This window comes from Alexandromys fortis, unplaced genomic scaffold (genome assembly GCF_014885135.2).
Source record: "Alexandromys fortis isolate MF-2015 unplaced genomic scaffold, M_Fortis_MF-2015_v1.1 scaffold_22, whole genome shotgun sequence".
In the NCBI taxonomy this organism is placed as follows: domain Eukaryota; kingdom Metazoa; phylum Chordata; class Mammalia; order Rodentia; family Cricetidae; genus Alexandromys; species Alexandromys fortis.
This window is the reverse complement of record NW_026067900.1, coordinates 12627910-12643710: the sequence shown is the minus strand read 5'-3', so window position 1 is coordinate 12643710 and position 15801 is coordinate 12627910. Positions and strand designations below refer to the sequence as shown.

The window sequence follows — 15801 nt, the reverse complement described above, 5'->3', positions numbered from 1 at the left end:
GGATAGAGGGCACCAGAAGAACAGGCCCTCTGAATAAACTAAACAAGGCTTGGTTCACAGAGAATGAAGCAGCAAGCATAGGACTTGCAAGGGTCTGCACTAGATCCTTTGCATATATATTATAGCTATTAGCTTAGTATTTTTATGGGACTCCTAACTGTGAGAATGAATGTGTCTCTAACCCTTATGGCAGCTCTTAGGTCCCCTTTTTTCCTGCTGAGTTGTCATGTCCAACTTTGATATGATAGCTTTTGTTTCATCTTATTAAGTTTTATTTTGTCATATTTGGGTGTTATCTGTTAGAAACCTGTTCTTTTCTAACAAGAGATGAAAGGGAGTGAATCCAGAGTGGGGGGGGGGTGTGAAGAAATGAGAGGAGTAGAAGGAAATGAAACTATAATCAGGATACATTGTATGAGAAAATAATCTATTGTCCTTTCCTTCTTTTTTTGTACTTCATAACACTTTATTAAGAAGAAACCTACATTAGTACTTCCATGTAAATAATGATGACAAAGCATCATGGGAAACCTATCATGGATCATATGTAGACAGTAACTTAATCATTCTTTACACAATCAACATGCAATATTTAAGCAAAGTTTAATCCTTATTAAGCAAACATTTTTCTATGAGTTGCCTTCTCTTTAATCTCTCTGTGCTCTTATTTTTTTTAACTTTATGCAATTCTGCCTGGATAGCTTTATATCCTGGGGCTATCTCTTGTGATTTTCTAAGATCAGCCAATGATTGATCAAATTCTTTTCATCTTTGCCATACTTGTACTTTGTAGTATAGTGCTTTGGTGTTTGATGAACCCCTTTCAAGAACCTCCAAACAACTGTCCATTGCTCCCTACCATTTGACATTTCAATTTGCAAACACCAACACTCATTACACAGCTTATGGCTATAGGCTGCAGTCTGGATTATCTGCTTTCTCAATAATAGCCTTTACACTATCCATGTACGATAAAATCTTTTTAATAGCCATCTCCCAATTCTGAGATTTGAAAAAGATATTTCTAATATTTTTAAATCTTATGCTATTAATAAAATTTTATCTACAACTTTTAAATCTGCATCTACATCCTTGAGGAGATCTGGATGGCTGTCACCAGAGCCATCTTCGGGGAATATTCCCAAGTCTTCCCCTCTCAATTCTCCACATTCAGCAAAGACTGTTTGGCAGGTTTTTCAGCACTCACTTCTACATTTTCAAGCATCCTTGCCACACCTAGTGCTTTAATTACTTGTCTCAATAACACATGTTTCCCACACAACTACAGAGTTGGAACGGTTGTAAAAAAGAACTGAGAATCATTTGTCTTAGAGCCTACATTTGCCACGCTCAGCAAACCCTCAGATCAGGCTTACAATGAAAACTTTCATCTTCAGATTTTTCATTACAAATTCCTTCTCCTCCTATGCTCTTCTTATTTGAGAAGTCTCCACCCTAGAGCATAATTTTTTTTAATAATTCAGTGAAAATAGCATTCATTGAAATTGGGAGGCTTCCCAGTGGCAGATCCACTCCTCTCTTCTTTACACAATGAATGAAAATTTTCTGCAGTTCTAGAGCAATATGTGCAAAAAGATCCAAAATGATTCGGCCAACTCACTCTCCCCAGCTGATGTCCTTGTCAAAGAAGACCTGTAGTTCTTGGGATTGGAAGGCTTGGCTGGTGTGGACAGGTGTGACATCTTGGATATACACACCGGCAAACAGAAAAAGGGCACCTTGAAAGCAAGGGCATGACAAAAATCTATTTTCCATAAAAGAAAAATGTCAGAGGGTATGGAGGACACCAAGCACCAAAGAAATAAGGTCTTCTAAACACAGCACAATATAGATTCACAGGTACTATGACTGCATACATAAACCTGTACAGGTTTGGGCCAGATACAGTCTCAGTGATGAAGAAGGAAGTGTATATAGCCCCCATCTGTAATTCTTAAAACTGTCTTCAACTGATAACTAATAATAAATAAAAATTAGTTTTCTCCAAGGGAGTTTCACTGCGTTTACAAATCATTCTTATGTGTAGGTCCCATGTGATATGAAATAATTCTTCTGTACACTGTATGAATATATGTCACTGTGATTGGTTTAATAAACAAGCTGATGGAACACTAGCTGAATAGGATAAAGTTAGGCAAATAAGCCAAACTGAGAATTATGAGATGAGGAAGGGCAGAGACAGAGGAGTCACCAGCCAGACAGGGAATGAGTTGTATACACAAAATGGAATGAGGTAAAAGCTATGAAAATTGGGGCAGCATATTGATTAATAGAAATGGTTTAAGTTGTAAGAGATAGTTAGTAACAAGCCTGAGCTATTGGATAAGAATTTATAATTAACACAAGCTTCAGTGTATTTATTGAGAATGGCTGCAGAATGATGGAAATCAGTGCGGAGGTCTAACAGAAGATGAAAATAGATCTATACTACTCTTGGGCATATACCCAATACATCTTATTGCAAAGCTACTAGCTCATCTATGTTCATTGCTGCTCTTCTCATAATAGTCACAAAATGAATAGTTTAGATGTATATATAATGAATACAGGCCATTTACACAGTGGAATACTCTTCAGCTTTAATTTCTCTAAATACACAACACCTTTTTTAATTGTTGTTATACACACACACACGTATCTGCTTGAGATTGTAAATTTATAGGAGAGCTCATCCATGGACAATTCTAATTATTCCTCTCACAGGTCAATAAAATACAGAAAGAATTTTTGGAAAAGATCATTATTAATGAACCAAAACCAGGGTGTTGTAAATATTCAAAGAATGCTCCATGGTTTTAGATAATGTGAACTTAATTTCAAGCTTTATGGGATTTGTGATTTGGTTTATTTGGAAAGTCTAAAGTAAAAATCTGGAATATTATCTGACTAGTCTCTGACACAGGCTGGATCACAATAAGACTCAGGAATTCCTTTGCTCATTTCTGGTCAAGACTCTTTTCTTTCTGAAAAGGGTAGCATTTTCATGACACTCCCATTTTTCAATGTCACATTTTATTTCAAAAATAGAATAAATCTACGAAGAGTTCATTTCGTGCAGTGAGAATTATGTGTCACAGTCTATGCTAGGTATTGAGATACATGCTTAGGAACGGTAAGCAAGCAGGCATTTATAAGAAATATGAAATATGAAATATTCTGCTTGCCATGCATGAAGAGACCTCAAGCAGACATCTGGGAAAGATGTTCCTATGAAGGAAGAGGCCTTAGCACCCCTTCCTTATACCATTTCTTTGTATTGTACTTAAGTCGGATATTTGATGGGAGCAGTTTGCAGTGACGAGCAGAAGCTGGATGATGAAATTCATCATGCGAATTGTAGTGAAGCAGAAAAATGGAAAGTGAAACAAAGTCTTCAAATAGAAAAATTATTTCCCTAGTGAGTGAATGCCAACAAATAAACATGGGCCTTATTCACAGACATGGTACATACACAACAAAAAGGAAATTTAACAAGATAAGAAGTCTACAAAACACAAGAAGAAGGTGATTTGAATTTGAGTCTTGGTGAAAATTCCCAAGATGCTCACATGATAACAATACTGGAAAGCTCTGGCATCTCACAGACAAGAATTTTGTGTTTTTATATTTTATACAACTGTTAGATAGATTTTCTGGTATTTATATCTCAAAGAATCTTGACTAGAGATATGTGACCTGGATGATCTTTTTAAGGCATTTCTTTATGCCTTCTTAGAAAAGAATAGATACTTCCACTGGATCTACAATCACTGAAGACCTACTAGTAGACCGGACAAGAGACGGTCAAGTGCTAAGTAGGAGGATGTTTGAGAACTAAGAACTAGAATCTAGAGGAGTTGATAAGGACGGAAAGAATGATAAACTGTATTAACTGATATTTTGGGGGAAGGGGGATATAAAGGAAGAATCCCAGAGACACTATGTTACCTATCAGTTCAAATTTCTCCAAAACTTTCATCCTTTGTAAGTGTGATCCAAAATCCTTTATCTGCCCCTAAGATTTCACGGTCTGTTCTGACATTGGTACCTGGTATTCTTTCCTTGGTGTCTCTGCTGCAGGAACAGAGACTTCATTTCTGTTCTCCATAGATTCTTAGCCTGATAATGCTTTTCATGCTCTGTTCCATCAAACCAGAACTGTTCCATTCCTTTTTCACAAACATCACCATGGATTTCTGCCTCTTGCTTTCTTTAAGTTTCTGTTGACATATCACCTCCTCAGTGATGCTTGGCATGGCTATTGTATATAAGACATCAAACTCAAACAACTTTCTCTCTGTTCTTCAAAGACCCTTTGGTTTCTTAACATTCCTTTTCTGTTATATATGTCACTGTCGTATCTGTTAATGGGCTCCATGTTTATTTGTTGACATTCTCTCATGAGAGAAATAATTTGTCTCGTTAGGGAGACTTTGTTTCACTCCCAGATCCTGTATATTCCATCTTTAACAGAGGTTTAGTGACAATGTATGTTGACAACATCAAGAATAAGATGATGAATCATCAACATTTTAAGAGTGCCAAGAAAAAAATATATATACTAATTACTTTAACTTGCTTTTGTCCTTCATTTTCCAAAATTAACCTAGGCTTCATTCTTATTCTCTTCCATCAAGGTTGAAGGAATGGTAAACATATGACTACTCATAATGTACATATAAGAGGATTCATGTTAATCCCGAAGCATTTACAGCAAGACAGTCACTTTTTTCGAAAGACTACACTCACTCCATTATAGAGAATGAATCTGGAGGGGAAAGACTTTATAAAAGAAGCCCTATGAAGAGGCAATACCTGGAATCCAAGTGAGACACTATTAGTATTTTCACAGAGCAAATGACAAAATTGGCAACGACCATAATTAGGTTGTTATTTAAAAAGCCATTGCTAATGAGTATTCTGTCTTAAGTGTAGGCTCAAGAGGCTTAGGTATCCAAGGTGAGGTTACAGTCATGCATCCAATGAGGCTCTACAGCCAGCATGAGTCTGTCAATTCTGGTTTATCTGAAATTGTCCCTTTCGTGCTCTGAGTTTGGCCATAGCACATGGTCTTCTCCTACAGCTAAAACTACTTCCAACCAACTGGGAAGAGAGGGTATGCCAGGAAAATGAATTTTTCAAGGTCTTAAAATTTTGGCACTTTTTTTTCTAACAGATGCTTATTTTTACAGCTCATTGTTCCTTGGGGAATTTCTCAGGGGAAAGAACTGACAGAAGATGACTCATACATGAAGAAACCAATGTGAGTATGAACTGCAGTGATGTAGAGAGTGTGAGCTTTGGAACGGGAATAGGCGGCTTGAATATTTGCTAGCAGTATTATTTTAACAAATTAACAGTATTTGCTTTTTCATTTTTAAAGTGTAGATAATTGCACCTAAGTGTCATAAAAGTTATGAGGATTATGACAAAACTAATAGCCTAATGTCATAGGCACACAGTAGATGCTAACAAACAAACATGTGTCTCCTTTCTTCTCTAAACTACTGCCAAGGCACTGGTAACTGCTAATCATCCTATCAAATGTTTTCACACTCACCTTCCTGGCCAAGAATTCTCCAAACATTGTATGTAAATTAGAATAGCCCATGGTAATGTCGATTTTTTTTTGCTGTGTGATGAAGTGTTGCCTCAGAGAATGTTCCAGTGTTGGGAATCCATTTAAACAAGGTTAACAACAGTCATTTCCATCTTGTGTTTACCTAGTTTTTTTTTTTTTTTGTTGGTTGTTTTTAACCATTTTCTCTACTGTTTGATTTACTCTTGTGTTTACATGTTTATCATGACCTAAGAGCCACTGGCGTGTGTGTGTGTGTGTTTCACATGTCTTAGGTGTGGTGTAGGCTACACCATCCAGCTTATGAATTCTGTGATGAATACATAACACACACAAAGTCCCCTAATGATGCAGTAATCAGAAGGTCTCACTATCACTAAATGATACATGACTGTATTATAATTGTTGGGATTCAAGAGGGCTGACCAAATGCAGTTTCAACAGGCAGATTCATGCCATTATGAGTTCTGGCTAGTTTTATGTAAATTTGAAACAAATCAAAATCATATGAGAGGAGGAAACCTCAATAGAGAAAATGCTTTCATAATATCTTATAGGCAGGCCTAAAAGACATTTCCTTAATTAATAATTGACTGGGGAGGACCCAACCCCCTGTGGGGGGGTGTCATCTCTGGGCTGGTGGTCCTGGATGATATAAAAAAGCAGGATGATTAAACCATGAGGAGTAAATCAGTAAGCAGCACCTTGTAGGGCCTCTGCATCAGCTCCTGCCTCCAGGTTCCTATTTTGTTTGAGTTTCTGCCTTGGAATTTATCAATGAACTGTTATCTCAGGGTTTCTATTGCTGTGATGAAACACAATGACTAAAGCAACTTGGTGAGGAAAGGGTTTATTTGGCTTACACTTCCACAGCACTGTTCATCATCCACGGAACTCAGGACAGGAACTCAAGCAGGGCAGAAAGATCATAAGAATGGATCTTCTGGAGGAATTTTCTAAATTGAGGTTCCTCTTCTCACATGACTTTAGTTTGTGTTAAGTTGACATAAAACTTTCCAGCACACCTGGGTTTCAGGATATGGAAGCCAAACAAACCCTCTCCTCCCCAAGTTGCTTCTGGTCATGGTATTTCATCACAGAAATAATAACTAAGACACTCTATCGTTCACACATTTCTCACTAAGATCGCTGTCAAAGCATTTGAAATTTTAAATCTAGTGTTCAATCTACAGTTAGGTGGAGTGTAATAGGTAAATATATTTCACAATTAATCCTTATTCTCTATCAATTCTCCTATTCAATCCTCATGGCAGAAAATGTTTAGAGGCATAGTAAGCCTGGGAGTCCCAGGATATAGTATAGCATACTGTTCTGCAGTAAACTTCTTCTTAAGTAACTAGGAATCCCCTTTAAAATAATAAGAGTATACTATAGAAACACATAAACTAATAAGAGTCAGTCATTACCAAGCACACTGTATACTGTACATAATTGCACTGGTTACTTTTCCGTGACTGACAGCACAATATGTTCGTGTACATCAATGATGGCACTTACAAAGGTAATGATTGGCTATGATGGCTCTAGGCAACAAGGTTTTTAAGTTCCATTATCATTTTATGGGACTATCATCCTTTATGTCATTTGTCACTAATGGACACACTGTTACACAGCTGCAACATATGACTGGATAAGAACATTCAATACAGTTTATAATTTGCCAAGCACCTCCTTCATTTCTATGCACATTCTATTGCTACTGAGTCCCCCAGACTCCAGAGTTCTTATGTTTGGGAAACTATTACAAAGGGACTGAGTACATTAATATATTCTATTAATACGACTGAGTGTCCTGAAGTTTCTCCACTGAACGTAACATGTAAGGCAATGAATGACTCTATCCCTGTTTCCAATCCCCACTCTTTTTTTTTTTTTTTTTTTTTTTTTTGGTTTTTCGAGACAGGGTTTCTCTGTGGTTTTAGAGCCTGTCCTGGAACTAGCTCTTGTAGACCAGGCTGGTCTCGAACTCACAGAGATCCGCCTGCCTCTGCCTCCCGAGTGCTGGGATTAAAGGCGTGTGCCACCACCGCCTGGCTCCAATCCCCACTCTTTAGAGTTCAAGGCAATGTGACCTTCAAAGTGTCTGATGTGGAACTCATTCTGAGCTTTTTTTGTGCTTTCTTTCAAGCAGAAAACTTGATACGACTATCCATATATGAAGATGAATTTAGAGAAGAAAGTGTACACAGTAGGTAAACCTTCTGTAGAATATTTTTCCACTATCAAAGACTGAAGCTTATATCAGGAAACTCACATGATGTCTTTGGTGGACAAAGTAGTCAAATTCAAAGTCTCTTTAGCTAGCTCCAAAACAGAACCTCGTTGTAACAAGACAAAGCTAGGTGAAGATCAGAACCTAAGTTTCTCCTTGTCATTCCTTTTCTTCACATTTCTTTATCACTCTCTTTCTGTCTTCCATCCATTGAGTTGCCAGAAGAATCACACACTAATATGACAGAAAGTAACCAAAATTCCGTATTTTCTTTGGTCCTGACAGGACTAATTTGTATCTCTAATATTTTTGGTTGTGAGGCTTTAACGCTGAGCAATCATCTCCAGGCCAACTGATCTGCATCTCTTTATCGCCTTTTCTTTTTTCTCTTTTTCTTCTCTTTCCCTCTCAAATAAAAGCATTTCCTCTCAAAAGCTGTCTCTGCTACTGTTGTGGTTAGTCTCCCGTCTTGCCTTGGAATGTATTTTGAAATGCCAGACAAGATGACTCAGGGACGATGGAGGGGAAAGTCTGCAAGTCTCTTGGTCTCACATAGTGTGTGAAATAGAATACTATTAAGAAGAGTTCATTCTGCCAAAGTAGCCAGAATAATGTGCAGATAATATTTTCCACAATCAAGCACAGTACCATAAGGACTTATAAATGATGGTTATGAGCACGGAAGTGTCCACAAAGGCTTAATTTGTTGAGGGAATACGGGTGTGGAGTGTCAACGTTTGGCTAGACGCTCTGTGCATATTTAGATATTGGGGGAGAAAAAAGAGAACTTGCTGTAAGGAAAGAAACCAAATGAAGAAGTACATACTTAAGAGGCCTGTGCTTTTCATTAGTGAAAATAGGCCCTTGAGTTCTGTCGATGTAATACTGAATGTATCATTGAGTATTTGAACTTGTGCCACTGTTTCCACTCCAGCATAGAAACTCAATAGTTTCAGAAGCCCCTTGATCTCAGCCTCTCCTTTTCATGCTTCAGAAGCAACAGTTCCAGGCAGGGTGGAGACACAGAAGGACCAGAGACAGGGAGAGGCAAGAGTGCTTGGGGTGGAGGAATGAATGAAGAAAGATGAAGAATCAGTTATCATACACAAAGATTGTTCAAGTCTTTTCAGCTGGCAGATAAAATATTGCTTCCTGGTTGACTTTACAACTTGGGCAAAAAAAATCTCATAATTTAATAACTGGTTATATAATATTTAATTCATATACTAGGTTTTTAATGTTTTATTAAATATTTTGGTGTCAAAATCCCACAACTTAATTTCCTTTTCTCATCACTACTAAGGTTACTGGGGGATAAGAACAGAGTATGTTTATAGTATGAATCATACACCTTGAAGACATGATAATCATAGCTCTCTCAACATCATTTTGTTATTGAGGAATCTTAATAATCTTTGGTAAGCCAAAATATGTTTTTTACTTGTATAATATGAAGACTCTAGGGTCTTTAGATGAGCAGGACATCCTTACATTTTCCCTGGCATGCCTGGGGTACTTTCCACCATGGTCAGGTGAATGACAATCCCGGGTGGACAGGCGGACAGGCAGGTCCTTCGTTCAATAGTCAATAAAATTAAAGATTTGGACTATATGTCTCTTAAAATAACTTTCCCTTGAAATTTCACTGCTTGATGACAGTTTAGTGACCTTTCCTTGCCTTCTCTGTTCTCACTAAGCAATTAATCAGTCTATGGAGAAGCATCCAGTGTTTTAAATTGCCAGAATGGAATCAATTCACTTTCTTGGGTAGGATGTCCTGCTGGTTAATTGGAACTCCCTCAAGTCCTTTATGGCATATAGAAAAATGAAACAAAACAAAAATGTACAAACAATCAAAAAAACCCAAAACAAAAAACCAAACAAACATAAAACCACCTACTGTGTCAGCAGTCTAAAAGAGAAAATTCTGAGTTAAGGCTGTAGTTCTTTATTGGAAGTAAAAGATCTTGTCCAGATACTTAATGATTTCTAGAAGAATTGAGAAATTACTTGAAGAATGTACATGGCATTCCTATTTCAAGAGAGAAACAACATCCAGGTCACAGGGACTACCTTGTCATTTGTGACCAGTCTTCTGGACCATACTACTCAGAGTATGGGTCCCTGAAGACAAGAAAATCCTGTGCCAAAAACCACATCAGACTGTTCTGCCTATCTTCTTTCTATAAAACTTTTCTTTTTTTCAAAAAACTTAGAGGGGTCAAAATGGTCAGACAGGATTGAGCTCACATGTTTTAGTGATAGCCTACTAATGTCCCAAGGGTTCCATTTCTTATTCCAACATGAAGAGTGGGTGCTTGCTCATGTACATAGTTTGCCAAAACAACTCACTAATTAATGAGTAGATATTGTAATGCCCAAACTGAGGCTTGTGTAAAAATTTAAGAACAAACTATGCCAGAGCAGTTCTGTGTATTCAGATAAAATCTAGACATCAACAGAAATACAATGTATGCATTATGTATTAAATCAATTTTACATCTAGGTAACGATAGCCCTTACCTTGTTTCATTGGTGGTCTTTCTAATAGCTTCAAATCACAAGAGTTATCTAAAAGAGGAAGACTATGGACTTACTGGAAGAGATGTGAATTTAACAGGAAGAATAGGAATCTCCTGGGCTAAACTTGAAGCTTTATTCTGGCTTAACGTCTTTATGAGTAATATTTAAATTTCTAGTCCTCTCATCTCTCATATAATTAATGAGAATAACAATTTTTTCATAGGACTGGGATAGAAGCATCATGGGCATTGTCTACGGCAGAACTGGCAGATAATAAATGGATATAATGCCCAAATCTGTCTGTAGGATGAGTCACAGAGACTGAAAAAGGGGTTGACCAACTTTTCCTATAAAGCATAAGACTACAAATATTTTAGATTTATCGGATCATGTTATTTCTGCAGTAACTTAACTACACAGTTGTATTGTTGTAGTAAAGCTGTAACAATAAACAGTAAAGAAATGAATGCAATCACTAATGTTCCAATAAATTTTATTCACAAAACAGAAGGTACAACAGGAGGTAAAAATTGTGCCTTACAGTTTGTCCAGCCCTGGTGTAAAGCATCATGTTATTTTGTAAAACATAAGTACCATAGCAAAATTACATCTTTCACGAGCTTTTTATTAATTATATCCAGAGTTCAAAATTCATGATAAATCGGTCTTTGTGGGTAATTTCAAAACGTCCAAACCACAAATCAAAATTGCTTTCACACAGAAGTTATTCTTCATGTTAAGGGCACCCCCCACTTTACTGTTTAGTCTAGAGATAGCTGTGAAAGACTAAAAAGCATTAGAATAAGCCAGTGTTCAAATGATATTAGACAAACACCAGGAAAATCTGGCGTTCAGGCCATCAGCTTACATGCATTTCCCAACATGTTGAAACCCAGTGTTAAAGGTCACACAAACTTTCCAGTGCTGTGATTCTTGAGCATACAAAACCTTTCTGGCTCTGTAAGATTTGTCAGGGGCTGCCTTGGTTGGCAGGGTAGTCTCAGCTATTTCATGCATGGCACACCACACTTTAGTACAATGATATAGTCTGTGCACTGTGTGACATTTTTAGTATTCATTTAATCTTCATTTTATAGGGAGGTTTTGTGTCATGAAATATTATGATATAATCAGACCAAGGCTGCTCAAATTATGGAGAAGCAAACAAACTTGTCAAAAACAAGCTACATATAAAAATAAATCTTATCTAGCGATTTGATTCAATATAAGTAAATAAAGTGTAAAATGTAATGGCTAGCATGCTGTTGCATAGGAAGTTGAATATAGATAATAAAATTTTGCTGTACATTATTAAAAGTTAGAAAAAATTATATTGACTCTTAGGGCTACTATTGCTGTGATAAAATGCCATGACCAAAGCAACTTAGAGAGGAAAGTGTTTATTCATTCAATCTAAAGACCAGATTCCTGGTGCCCTAAATTTGATTGGCATTTATTGTAACCTTTCTCAGCATTTATCAATACTAAGTAAAATTCTGGGATGAAAATAATTTAAAAATATTTTTCTTTATAGGCAATTTTTTCTACCTGAAATATATAGTATCTACGATATGTGTGTTTGTTTAAATTTGCTGTCAAGATTTAAAATAGTGTATTTCTCATAAATGTTCTTATTTATAATTTTCTAAAAAGCTACAAGATCTAGCATTATTATGATGGCCATCTTGCTTGTAAATTCTAAGAACAAAATATCATTTCAATGTCAAGTTAAAGGGTTGCAAATGAGTAACTGGTCTTGAGTAAAGCTACAATTTACTTTCTGTTAGTATGTCAAAGCAACACCAATTAAAGAAAACAGCTGAAGTTGATAGCTGCAGGATGGAGACATTGAGTTAAAATGTGCATGGCCATCATTAACATTTTTAAATTTAAATTTAAAGCTTTGATTGCCTGTGTGAAATCCCTCTATGGTTATTAACTATTAATTTATTAACTAAAGGCCTATTAACTTTCCTTAGGAGGAATGGGAAGAGATTTATCAGATCCTCTTTTAAGGACACAGCATCACTTCCTTCTGCTTGTCCCAATCAAGATGCAGGTATTCCTGCCCCAGCTGCATGTGATCTTGATGATATTGGAAAGCACTAGAGTATACAGGAGGTGAAGGGTTAAGTGAAAAGGTGACTTCATTTATGCTGGTGTTGGAGGTCCTCACCCATGCCAGAGTGGAACATTCCTGTAGTGCAGCTGTTTTGTAGAAGGAGCTGCGGGCAGGCCTGCTTTTCATCCCGCCCAGCTTCCACATGGCTAGCTTAACACCCGAAATAACAACACACAAATTGTATTCATTTAAACACTGCCTGGCCCATTAGTTTCAGTCTCTTATTGGCTAATTCTCACATCTTGCTTTAACCCATGTTTAGTAATCTCTGTAGCACCAGGAGGTGGTGGCTTACTGGGAAAGATTCAGCATGTCTAATCTGGCTCCATGGCGTTTGGCTCCCTGCCTTCTTCCTCCCAGCATTCTGTTGTGTTTACTCTGCCTACCTAATTTTCTGTCCTATCAAAGGCCAAGGCAGTTTCTTTATTAACCAATGAAATTAACACATAGACAGAAGACCCACCTACATTACTGTTTGGGGTCACCCATGCTGTCATTAGTAGCTATCATCCATGTTATTATTACTAATCCCCATACTCATGTGTTCACCAAACTGGACTTGGATGAAATTGTTTATTCTGCCCATTGGGACTCTGGAGCAAACAGATACTAGTCAGATCTCAGAGTAAAGTCTCATAACAGCTTTTGAGTAACACACAGTATTTTGTAGTCTATATTGTGAACTGCCTCCTATATCAACAGTTTCCTATGTTGATTAGATATTTCTCACAGATATGAGGCTTGCTTGCACATTTGTTATTTTAACATTGGTGGTGACAGATTTCACCACAGCCAGTCAAAACTGAAGTGGAGATGTTAGTGCTAGCACGAAGTGGAGAGCTCTCTTTACAGTCGTCAAGGGATTCGTTGTACAAAGACCACAGTGTGTTTCTAAAGAAACAGAATGGTCAAATATGACTCGTCTAATTTGCATGTCAGAATGGCTGTAGAAATATCTGTGTGAAATCATATATTGTGTCACATTCCTTATCAAGGCATTAAATCTTCAGAAAATTCATAACATAAAGGAAGGAGTCCCTGCTGTGTGATATAAGTAGGTCAATTATTGTTATCTACTGGTATTTTAAAATTATTCTTGCTTTCTGAATGATAGCCTTAAGCCTCTAATATTCACTGTAACTCTTGTTTTCTGACTGATAACAGGAATTGTTAACATTATAGCATAAATTGTAAAGATTAGACAAGTTTTGTATTAAAACATTTTAATGCTTTTTGTTGAATGCCGATTTCCAGATTCTTAGAAGTAAATTACAAGAACAACACCGCCTGAGATTATTTCATCATCCTTTTTGACATATTCAAAGACAGACAGGCCAACAGAATGCTTACTGAGATATAGCGAGAGAGCAGCAGAGATGGCTCAGTGGTTAAGAGAACTTATTGTTTCTGCATAGGACCACAGGTCCGTTCCCAATGACCATATGATAGGTTGCTCACAAAAATCTGTAACTCCAATTCCAGGGAATCTACTGCTTTCTAACCTCTGAAGGCACCTGGGCTGCACATGGTGCACATACATGCATGCAGGCAAGACACTCATGCACACCAAATAAGTAAATCTAAATAAACATTTGTAAACATAGAATTAGGTAGCTGAAGAAATGACTCAGTGGATAATGTGCTTAACAAATAAGCAGGAGGATTTAACTCCAGACCTACAGCACTCACATAAAAAGCTGGGTGTGGTCATGAACATGTATAACTGTAGAATATCAGGACAGAGACAGGAGGATCCGCATAGCTTCTGCTGACGCTGCCTAGCTGCAGTGAGAAGTTCCAGACTCAGTAAAAAGAAACTGTCTCAAGGGGTAAAATAGTGAGCAAGAAATCCTAAATCTGATCTCTGGCTTCCACAAGCAACTTCATGGGTATGTACTCATCTGTGCATATGCACATCACACACACACACACACACACAGACACACACACACACCACATTAGCACATCATTTGATTAAATAATTTAGTAACTGGGTTGGAGAGATGGGAGAGCACTGACTGCTCTTCCAGAGATCCTGAGTTTAATTCCCAGCAACCACAAGGTGGCTCACAACCATCTCTAGTGAGATCTGATGCCCTCTTCTGGCATAAAGGTGTACATGGAGATAGGGCACTAATGCACATAAAATAAATCTTCTTTGAAAGATACCTTCAAAAAGAAAAGAATTTAGTATTCCTTATGTAGATGATGTGTGCTTTTAGCATCTGACACATTAAACATACCTGGAGAAGAACAAATGAAGATTGTCAAGTAGAATTTATTTTTCAGCCCTCCGTCCTCATTAGCTAAATAACATGAAAGCTATTTATCATGTGATAGACATAAATACAAACTATTTTCAAAACAAATTACCCATGAGTCTATTCACCAGCCAAATATGATCTTGCGAAAAATGCAGTGAGAACGACTGATGTCTAGAATGAAGAATAAATATTACAAAGTTTCACACTGGGAAAACAAATGTCTAAAAAATCCTTTGCTTTATCTCTCCACTGACTTTCTCTTGAAGTCAAGAACTATGTGGAACTACAGCATCTAGTCTGATGCTCTAGTCCTGACTAATAATAAATGCGATATTCCTTGGTTTCATGGTTACATCTGAATCCGAAATATAAATGTATTCAGAGGGAAAAGGATGTGACAAGTACTCTAACACTCTGTGATGTTATTAAATTTGATTTTACTTGTGTTATAGAAATCCATCCTGTACACAGAATTTTGTTAGTTGAAATAGGGGATGCTTGTTACATAAAATGTACATAATTTTCCATAAAATCATCACAACTTTTGTACTTGGCCGCAAATGTCACCACAAGACCAAAGAAGGTGAGGATTCAAAACCTCCCTTGCTATTTGCTGTCCTTCATGAGAACAAGTTAGCAGAGGATTGAGAGAACAGGCTGCCTCTAAAGAATTCAAGAACAAAAAAATGAACCAGGGGAAAGTTCAGTACCTTCTGGAGAGTTGGGGAACAAAGAAAGGGGCTACTGAAACTGCAGCGCATAGATAAAAGAAATGTTTTCTTCTACAACAGGAAATATTACACTGTAACTGTCTGACATCAGGCTTGCAAGGATGGAGACTTTGCGGAGAGCAAGCCAGTAAAAGTGAGTAGCACGAAGGGATCACAGCATATGAAGGCGCTGCCCTAGAGTATGGGACTGCAAGCCACATTGTTTGATGCTTGAAGTTTAAAGTCACGGGGTTCAACCATAAATACTATTTAAATCACTTTATTTACATTTTAAAAGCATATTGTAATGTGATTCTGTTTTCTTGTTTTGAAACAATAACTGTTTAAACAGATGATTATAGAATTGAGAA

The 15801-nt window shown here is 37.1% G+C and overlaps 1 pseudogene; it reads right to left on the bottom strand.

Annotated features, from left to right (window-relative positions):
• Nucleotides 1-613: 613 nt before the first annotated feature.
• On the bottom strand, nucleotides 614-1703 carry LOC126491085 (peptidyl-prolyl cis-trans isomerase D-like; annotated as a pseudogene).
• Between the last annotated feature and the right edge of the window lie 14098 nt (nucleotides 1704-15801).